Here is a 9,911-nt window from a genome sequence, read left to right as displayed (position 1 = left end):
GGAAGGATAAAATCATGTTTTATTACAAGAATAAACGAGCAAAAATGGCCAAAAATAATAGTAAATGAAATGGCTGGAAAAGCACAAATAGTGAGCAAAGTGTGATCATTATATTGTGTTAACCAGTTCCTCCCTGCTTACCACGACGACCACATCGGCTTCATCTTTTTCAATCTAGGAATAAAAACACGTTTTATTACAAAAATTAATGAGAAAAAGGCAAACACATTGTAAATGCAATGGCTGGAATAGGGCAAATAGTCATTAACGTGGGAATTTTATATTGGGTTAACCAGTTATTCTCTGCTTACCGCAAGAAATTCTCTCGGGGGTTTATTCCGTTTTTTCTAGTGAAGAATAAAAAAAGGTGTTATTATCAAAGGAAATGAGCAAATAGGCAAAGTAGAATGAATTCAGCAATACAATAGGGCGAGCAGATCCCTTGGGAATTCAGGGACACGTCTGAAACTGCAATCAGTGCCGCCCTGCAACATGGATTTATTAGACGTGTCCCTGAATTTTCAAGTGATCTGATCTCCCTACAATAATATATATATATATGTATAGGATCCCTTATACGAAAACCCGTTATCCAGAAAGAAACAGTACCTGTACTTTATCCCAACTAAGAAATAATTACCCCTTATTGGGGGCAGAACAGCCCTATTGGGTTTATTTAATGGTTAAATGATTCCCTTTTCTCTGTAATAATAAAACAGTACCTGTACTTGATCCCAACTAAGATATAATTACCCCTTATTGGGGCAGAACAGACCTATTGGGTTTATTTAATGGTTAAATGATTCCCTTTTCTCTGTAATAATAAAACAGTACCTGTACTTGATCCCAACTAAGATATAATTACCCCTTATTGGGGGCAGAACAGCCCTATTGGGTTTAAATTATGTTTAAATAACTTTTTAGTAGACTTAAGGTGTGGAGATCCCAATTACGGAAAGACTCCTTATCCGGAAAGCCTCAGGTCCCGAGCATTCTGGATAACGGGTCCTATACCTGTATATAGCAAGGCTATGAATAGCACTATATGAGTGATATTAGAGTAAAAAGAATAAAGTACTTACCCTCGGCACGCAAGGCAAAAACGAAAGTAAACGCCGAAACATTTTCTCTCACTTTCTCTCTATGGAGACAAACAGAAATATCCCTTTAGTTACAGTAATTAGTGAGTGAAAAATGAGTGAAACTGTCAAAAAAATTGCTGTGTGGGTCAGAAACACGACGCGCAACATTTCTTTTCATGTCCGTCAATTTTTTTTGACAAATTGTTTCCGAATTTTTGTGCCATTTCGAAAAAACAATACACCAAAGCCCCCACAGCGCCAGTATTAAACTGATTCGTTATTATTATCTCTTATTCCTGCTAACGTTGGCACCAACACCCCTAGAGCTCCACCTACCTCAGTCACCTGATCAAGAATGAGCCAGTTTGGCCGCTTCTTGGGCACTTTGACTGTGACATTGTGACATCACAACGACATCACTCACAACAAACTAATTACATTGACTCCAACCTTTCTGAGGTTCAAACCATTGTGACATCACACGTGCAACTGGGGCCTGGGAATGTGGGTTACACACATATAGTTACATAGGGTTGGAATAACAATGTCACGTGACCAGCCCCAGCTGGGAATGGGTGTCATGTTACAGATGGCAGTTGAAATGGCAGATCTGTATTCCTGCACAGGCAGCGATGGGTTAATGTCTGTATAATAAATCCCATTGACTTAACATTGAGGCCGACTGTGAGGGATTGTAGCGCAGAGAGGGAATTGGTTAGAAACGTGAAATTTACCACATTTGAAGAGGTTTGCAACCTGTGTCAGAAGATACCCCGCACAAGGGTATAAGTTTTACCCCCGGGGCAAGAGTGGTCCCCAAATTTGCCCCATTGACTTATAATGGGGATTGTGGCAAATAACTAGTTTGTTGTAGACCCATGAATGAGGTGTCAAACCGTGCGGCTTATTTGGGAATGGGGTGCTATGACATTTCTGAGGGGTAGGCGGTTAATTGCCCCAGCAGGGGGCAATTAACCACCGTTTGTTGTAGACCCATGAATGAGGTGTCAAACCTTGCGGCTTATTCGGGAATGGGGTGCTATGACATTTCTGAGAGGTTGGCGGTTAATTGCCCCAGCAGGGGGCAATTAACCACCGTTTGTTGTAGACCCATGAATGAGGTGTCAAACCGTGCGGCTTATTCAGGAATGGGGTGCTATGACTTTTCTGAGGGGTGGACTGTTAATATCCCCTGCAGGGGGCAATTAACCACCGTTTGAAGTAGGCCCATGTATGAGGTGTCAAACCGTGCGGCTTATTCGGGAATGGGGTGCGATGACTTTCCTGAGGGGTGGGCTGTTAATTGCCCCAGCAGGGGGCAATTAAGCACCGTTTGTCGTAGACCCATGAATGAGGTGTCAAACCGTGCGGCTTATTCGGGTATGGGGTGCTATGACTTTTCTGAGGGGTGGGCGGTTAATTGCCCCAGCAGGGGGCAATTAACCACCGTTTGTCATAGACCCATGAATGAGGTGTCAAACCGTGTGGCTTATTCGGGAATGGGGTGCTATGACCTTTCTGAGGGGTGGACGGTTAATTGCCCCTGCAGGGGGGCAATTAACCACCGTTTGTTGAAGACCCATGAATGAGGTGTCAAACCGTGTTGGCTTATTTGGGAATGGGGTGTTATGACATTTCTTAGGGGTGGGCGGTTAATTGCCCCAGCAGGGGGCAATTAACCACCGTTTGTCATAGACCCATGAATGAGGTGTCAAACCATGCAGCTTATTCGCGAATGGGGTGCTATGACTTTTCTGAGGGGTGGGGCTTATTCGAGAATGGGGTGCTATGACTTTTCTGAGGGGTGGGCGGTTAATTGCCCCAGCAGGGGGCAATTAAGCACCGTTTGTCGTAGACCCATGAATGAAGTGTCAATCCGTGCAGCTTATTCGCGAATGGGGTGCTATGACTTTCTTGAGGGGTGGGCGGATAATTGCCCCAGCAGGGGGCAATTAAGCACCGTTTGTCGTAGACCCATGAATGAAGTGTCAAACCGTGCGGCTTATTCGGGAATGGGGTGCTATGACTTTTCTGAGGGGTGGGGCTTATTCGGGAATGGGGTGCTATGACTTTTCCGAGGGGTGGGTGGTTAATTGCCCCAGCAGGGGGCAATTAACCACCGTTTGTCGTAGACCCATGAATGAGGTGTCAAACTGTGCGGCTTATTCGGGAATGCAGTGCTATGACTTTTCTGAGGGGTGGACAGTTAATTGCCCCAGCAGGGGGGCAATTAACCACCGTTTGAAGAAGACCCATTAATGAGGTGTCAAACCGTGCAGCTTATTGGGGAATGGGGTGCTATGACTTTCCTGAGGGGTGGGCGGTTAATTACCCCAGCAGGGGGCAATTAACCACCGTTTGTCGTAGACACATGAATGAGGTGTCAAACCGTGCGGCTTATTTGGGAATGGGGTGCTATGACCTTTCTAAAGGTGGCCATACACGCACCGATATTATCGTACGAAACCTCGTTTCGTACGATAATCGGTGCGTGTATGGCATGTCGGCGAGTCGACCGATATCGCAGGAAGCTGCCGATATCGGACGACTCGCCGATCGGACCAGTTTGAAAATTTTGATCGGGCGCCATAGAAGGCGCCTGACCAAAATTCTCCCTTCAGAGCTGAATCGGCAGAAGGAGGTAGAAATCCTATTGTTTCTACCTCCTTACCTGCCGATTCAGCCCTGAATGGTGTGTGGCGGATCTTACGATGTTTCGTGCGACCGATGGTCGTACGAAACATCGTCAGATCGCCACGTGTATGGCCACCTTAAGGGGTGGGAGGTTAATTGCCCCAGCAGGGCAGCACTGCTATAGACGGTGCTTGTACAGTGGAATAAGTTAGTATGTGGGATAGATATTTGTGAGTGCAGGTATATATACAGCATTACTAAAGGGGATGTAAACCCTCCCTTATACTCTCCCATGTGTGCCCCCCAAACTTAAATATGCAAGAGAATTCTCCAATGAGAGAGTCTGTCATCTCTCTGTTGCAATAAAGCAATGGCAATACTTTGACATATTTGTTTGTTGAGCCATAAACGTTAACAAATATTATATGGGTGGATAGAAGGCTAAATGCCCCCCAGGCCTGATCACGTGATCAAAGAGCAGACAGTCAATTGCCCATAGGGCAGGCTGGGGAAAAAATAGTGTTGTTGGATGATATTGCGTTAGGATTTTCACTGCCCCTGATATTCCTAGACTACAGTTCCCAGCATGCACAGGACACCATTAAGTAGGTGCTCCAATCAGAGGCCCCATGGCAGAGGAGGGATCAAAGGAGACTCAAAATTGGGGGTATTTCTTGGGCGAATCAGGGGGATTACTGTCAGGGTGCAGCAATTGTTTTTTATTGTTCTACTTAACATCCAGCTGACTGGGGTCCCTGTAGACAAGGGCCCATTGTTATAATAGCAGCCCTCAATATACAGGTATAGGACCCATTATCCAGAATGCTTGGGACCAAGAGTATTCTGGATAAGGGATCTTTCCGTAATTCTGATCTCTACTAAAAAAATCAATAAAACATTAATTAAACGTAATAGGATTGTTCTGCCCCCAATAAGGGGTAATTATATCTTAGTTGGGATCAAGTACAGGTACTGTTTTATTATTACAGAGAAAAGGGAATCATTTAACCATGAAATAAACCCAATAGGGCTGTTCTGCCCCAATAAGAGGTAATTATATCTTAGTTGGGATCAAATACAGGTACTGTTTTATTATTACAGAGAAAAGGGAATCATTTAACCATTAAATAAACCCAATAGGACTGTTCTGCCCCAATAAGGGGTAATTATATCTTAGTTGGGATCAAGTACAGGTACTGTTTTATTATTACAGAGAAAAGGGAATCATTTAACCATTAAATAAACCCAATAGGACTGTTCTGCCCCAATAAGGGGTAATTATATCTTAGTTGGGATCAAGTACAGGTACTGTTTTATTATTACAGAGAAAAGGGAATCATTTAACCATTAAATAAACCCAATAGGGCTGTTCTGCCCCCAATAAGGGGTAATTATATCTTAGTTGGGATCAAATACAGGTACTGTTTTATTATTACAGAGAAAAGGGAATCATTTAACCATTAAATAAACCCAATAGGGCTGTTCTGCCCCAATAAGGGGTAATTATATCTTTGTTGGGATCAAATACAGGTACTGTTTTATTATTACAGAGAAAAGGGAATCATTTAACCATTAAATAAACCCAATAGGGCTGTTCTGCCCCCAATAAGGGGTAATTATATCTTATTATTATAGAGTAAAGGGAATAAGTTTTAAGTGATTTAAAAACTGATTTTAAAATGGAGTCTATGGGAGACAGGCTTTCCATAATTCCGAGCTTTCTGGATAACATGTTTCCGGATAAGGGATCCCATACCTGCATAGGCGTTTATTGCAAGCTGCAGTCCATCAATTTCTGATTGGAACTATACAGCTCTTGAAGATCTAGGTCCCTTTTATATTCCCTTCACTTCTGGTTCTGACTCCTAAACACATGTAGCAGACCCCAGCTGATTAACAGACCTGGAAGATAACGGCCATCTGCTATTTTGTTTCAAGAGTCAGATCTAGAAGAAAGATATGGACAAACACAGATAATGCCTTCAATGGCAATTACACAGACCGTTAAAGCCATTTATATTAGGACGGTGCTTAAGGTCCCCATACAATGTAAGATCCGCTCGCTTGGCGAGATCGCCAAGCGAGCGGATCTTCCCCCGATATCCCCACCTACGGGTGGGCGATATCGGGGAGCTTTTAGTTAAAAAAAAAAAAAGTAATCCGATCGTTTGGCCCTGGGGCCAAACGACCGGATTATGAAGGCGGCAATGGGGCACTCGGTTCGGGGACCGCATCAACGAGCCGATGTGGTCCCCAATCCGACTGGATTTTCTAACCTGGCCGATCGAGATCTGGCCAATTTCGGTCGGCCAGGCCGCTCTGTTCTGCCCATACACGGGCCGATTAGCTGCCGAATCGGTCCAAGGGACCCATATCGGCAACTATAGTCGGCCCGTGTATGGGGACCTTTATAATGACATTTTCTTTCATGGTGCAAGAAACAGTGTTTAAGTTCCCCTTTATGTTTATGTTGTTACAGAATCTCCGATGGAATAAATATGTCCCTACAGTGGGAGCAGCCGTGCAGCACAGATCCCATAGGGTAAGGGATCATTCATTCCTCCCTGACGTTCCAGATCCGACTAATGAAGCAGAATTTCCAGTCCCGCTGGGATACGCTAAGGAGCCCGGAGCCTGAGGGTGGAAGCCAAGAGCAAGGAGCAAGAGCCCAATTCACTGAAAGCCGCTGTACAGACGAGACATAAGCTTCCCTTGCCCATCTGTGCCCGGCTGGCTTGGCATTCCAGGAATCTGGCATCTCCCATTGGAACCGACAGGCTACCTGAGCAGGTACAGCCATGGGCAGTGGGCACCTTACCTGGAACCTTGGCACAGACACTAGGGCAATAATATAAAGTTCCTGGCACTTTGTTGCCCCCCCCTATAATGCTGCCCATAATAGCCGTGGGGACCGTTCTTGGGATTTTCTTGGCTCTGTGCAGTTCGGTTTTCCTATACAGCTGCCTGAAGGGGAAGAAATACACCTGGGCAGGTTGGGATGGCACTCCGGTGACAATGGCAAATCGACGGTATGTGCAGCTTGTGTCCCTGGGTATTGGGGGGTAACATCTCTTTCCTGGGAATGGGAAATCTTAAACAGACTGGAAGAGAATGGGAATTATTCACTTAAATCTGCAGCACATTTATTTGCGTCCTGTAATTACCCCCCCCTGCTGTTTGTCTTTTATCTGCTGTATAAACAAACCCCTGCCCATTCAGTCTGCCCTCTGTTGGGTTCAGAGGAAACTTAACATTTATATGATATTATTTCTAAATATTGGTGGCAGCTCCCACCTACCATATGTATATAAAGAAACATACAGAAGAGGAATATTATGGGCATAAAAAGCTCTATCTTCATACTGTCCCGTCTCATGAAAACACTATGGCAACTCCCTCCTATATGTATAAATACAAGTACAGTCTGAGAGTATGGCTTATTGTGTGCCCAGAACATTCCTTCTCTGTATATTTGTATTTATACATATGGGTAGGAGGTGCCATAGTGTTTCCCTTAGACAGTACAGTATGGGGGTACAGCTTATTGTGTGCCCAGAACATTCCTTCTCTGTATATTTGTATTTATACATATGGGTAGGTATTTTATTGAATGTATAAACTTTACAAATCATAAACATTTCAGAAGCAAAAAAGCATCACATTATTAACCAATAAAAAGCACCAGAATAAAATCACATGACAGACATAACAATATACAGAGCTGCCATATTTACTGCGCCGCACACTCACGCACCACTGCGCATCTTTAGAGCCTATTCTGCTTCTGCCCCCACCCCCTGTGTCACCCCTTCTTTTGGGGTACTCTCTGCCCCCTCCAGGTCAACCACCACCTCCTCCCCTGGGGACTCCCCCTGACTCTCCTCCCCACTCTCTTTTCTCTCTCTCTTCTTCCTGTCCTTCCAAAGAACATTCCGCAACCATATTGTGCTAGGCGTCGGGGTAAGAGTTGTGGGCGGGGCCTAACTTTAAGAACAAATTTAAGAACAATCCCAGCAGCCATGTCAGTACTCCCCGCAGCCATGCCAGTACTCCCCGCAGCCATGTCAGTACTCCCCGCAGCCATGTCAGTACTCCCCGCAGCCATGTCAGTACTCCCCGCAGCCATGTCAGTACTCCCCGCAGCCATGTCAGTACTCCCCGCAGCCATGTCAGTACTCCCCGCAGCCATGTCAGTACTCCCCGCAGCCATGTCAGTACTCCCCGCAGCCATGTCAGTACTGCCCGCAGCCATGTCAGTACTCCCCGCAGCCATGCCAGTACTGCCCGCAGCCATGTCAGTACTCCCCGCAGCCATGTCAGTACTCCCCGCAGCCATGTCAGTACTCCCCGCAGCCATGTCAGTACTCCCCGCAGCCATGTCAGTACTCCCCGCAGCCATGTCAGTACTGCCCGCAGCCATGTCAGTACTGCCCGCAGCCATGTCAGTACTGCCCGCAGCCATGTCACTACTGCCCGCAGCCATGTCAGTACTCCCCTCAGCCACGCCAGTACTCCCCGCAGCCATATGAGTACTCCCAGCAGCCACGCCAGTACTCCCAGCAGGCTTGCCATACTGCACTCACACCCGACACACTCACAGTATTGATATTAACATTAGTGCCTGGCAATGAAACAGTTAATGGATCCCAGGAATCTGCACACGAAGGACCCACATTCCCACCTGCAGGACTCCCAGCAGCCATGCCAGTACTCCCAGCAGCCACGTCAGTACTCCCAGAAGCCACGTCAGTACTCCCAGCAGCCATGTCAGTACTCCCCACAGGCATGCCACACTGCACTCACACCCGACACACTCACAGTATAGATATTAACATTAGTGCCTGGCAATGAAATGGTTAATGGATCCCCGGAATCTGCACACGAAGGACCCACATTCCCACCCGCAGGACTCCCAGCAGACACGTCAGTACTCCCTGCAGCCACGTTAGTACTCTCAGCAGCCATGTCAGCATTCACACCCGACACACTCACAGTGTTGATATTAACATTAGTGCCTGTCAATGAAACAGTTAACAGATCCCGGGAATCTGTACACGAAGGACCCACATTTCCACCCGCAGTACTCCCCGCAGCCACGCCAGTACTCCCAGCAGCCACGTCGGTACTCCCAGCAGCCACGTCGGTACTCCCAGCAGCCACGTCGGTACTCCCAGCAGCCACGCCGGTACTCCCAGCAGCCACGCCGGTACTCCCAGCAGCCACGCCGGTACTCCCAGCAGCCACGCCGGTACTCCCAGCAGCCACGCCGGTACTCCCAGCAGCCACGTCGGTACTCCCCGCAGCCACGTCGGTACTCCCAGCAGCCACGTCGGTACTCCCAGCAGCCACGTCGGTACTCCCAGCAGCCACGTCTGTACTCCCAGCAGGCTTGCCACACTGCACTCACACCCAACACAAAGTATTGATGTTGCCATTAGTGTCTGGCAATGAAACAGTTAATGGATCCCGGGAATCTGCACATGAAGGACCTACATTCCCACCCACAGGAATCACAGTCCCTTTAGGAAAAGCAGAGCGTTTGAACCACTTTCTCAGGTCACTTTTCTCCATTTCCTGGAATCACTTGTGTTTATCCAAACCCTCTCCCCGGGGCTCTATAACTGCCAGAACCCTGGTAATGTTACTGTCACTGTCCCCCAAGTCCTTACTCATATAATCACGTTTATGAACTGCTTTAGCTTTCTGTGCCCCCTAAGGCCCCCAGTCCAGCCGCCATGTTATCAATACTCCCCTCCAAAATGTTCCTTTTCTCCTCCAGAATATTAATGTCTCTCAGGGCCCTGATTATCTGGTTCTGATTGGGCCCAGCTGAGCCCACAGTCTCTGGCTTCCCAGCGCCATTGCTGGCAGCTGTCTCTCCCCCATCACACAGGGGCATTGCTCCTACCTGGGCCATTGCAGCAGTCTCAGGGCTCTCTCTCAGCGCCTCCTCAGCCTCCTCCATAGCAACACAGCCTGCAGCACTTCCTTCCTGGGTCCCAGCATGCCTTGCAGCATTTCCTTCCTGGGTCCCAGCGTGCCTTGCAGCGCTTCCTTCCTGGGTCCCAGCGTGCCTTGCAGCGCTTCCTTCCTGGGTCCCAGCGTGCCTTGCAGCGCTTCCTTCCTGGGTCCCAGCGTGCCTTGCAGCGCTTCCTTCCTGGGTCCCAGCGTGCCTTGCAGCACTTCCTTCCTGGG

At 47.4% G+C, this 9,911-nt stretch overlaps 1 long non-coding RNA gene across 1 annotated transcript; it reads right to left on the bottom strand.

Annotated features, from left to right (window-relative positions):
• On the bottom strand, window positions 1–1,474 carry LOC116410268. The gene is made up of 3 exons (XR_004222222.1): window positions 1,083–1,474; window positions 312–347; window positions 1–174 (listed from the first exon to the last, which is right to left on the bottom strand). It is a non-coding gene; the product is annotated as an uncharacterized LOC116410268 (long non-coding RNA).
• Between the last annotated feature and the right edge of the window lie 8,437 nt (window positions 1,475–9,911).

Source organism: Xenopus tropicalis, chromosome 4 (assembly GCF_000004195.4).
Source record: "Xenopus tropicalis strain Nigerian chromosome 4, UCB_Xtro_10.0, whole genome shotgun sequence".
Classification (NCBI taxonomy): domain Eukaryota; kingdom Metazoa; phylum Chordata; class Amphibia; order Anura; family Pipidae; genus Xenopus; species Xenopus tropicalis.
The sequence above is the reverse complement of the archived record's forward strand: the minus strand, read 5'-3'. Positions and strand labels throughout refer to the sequence as shown.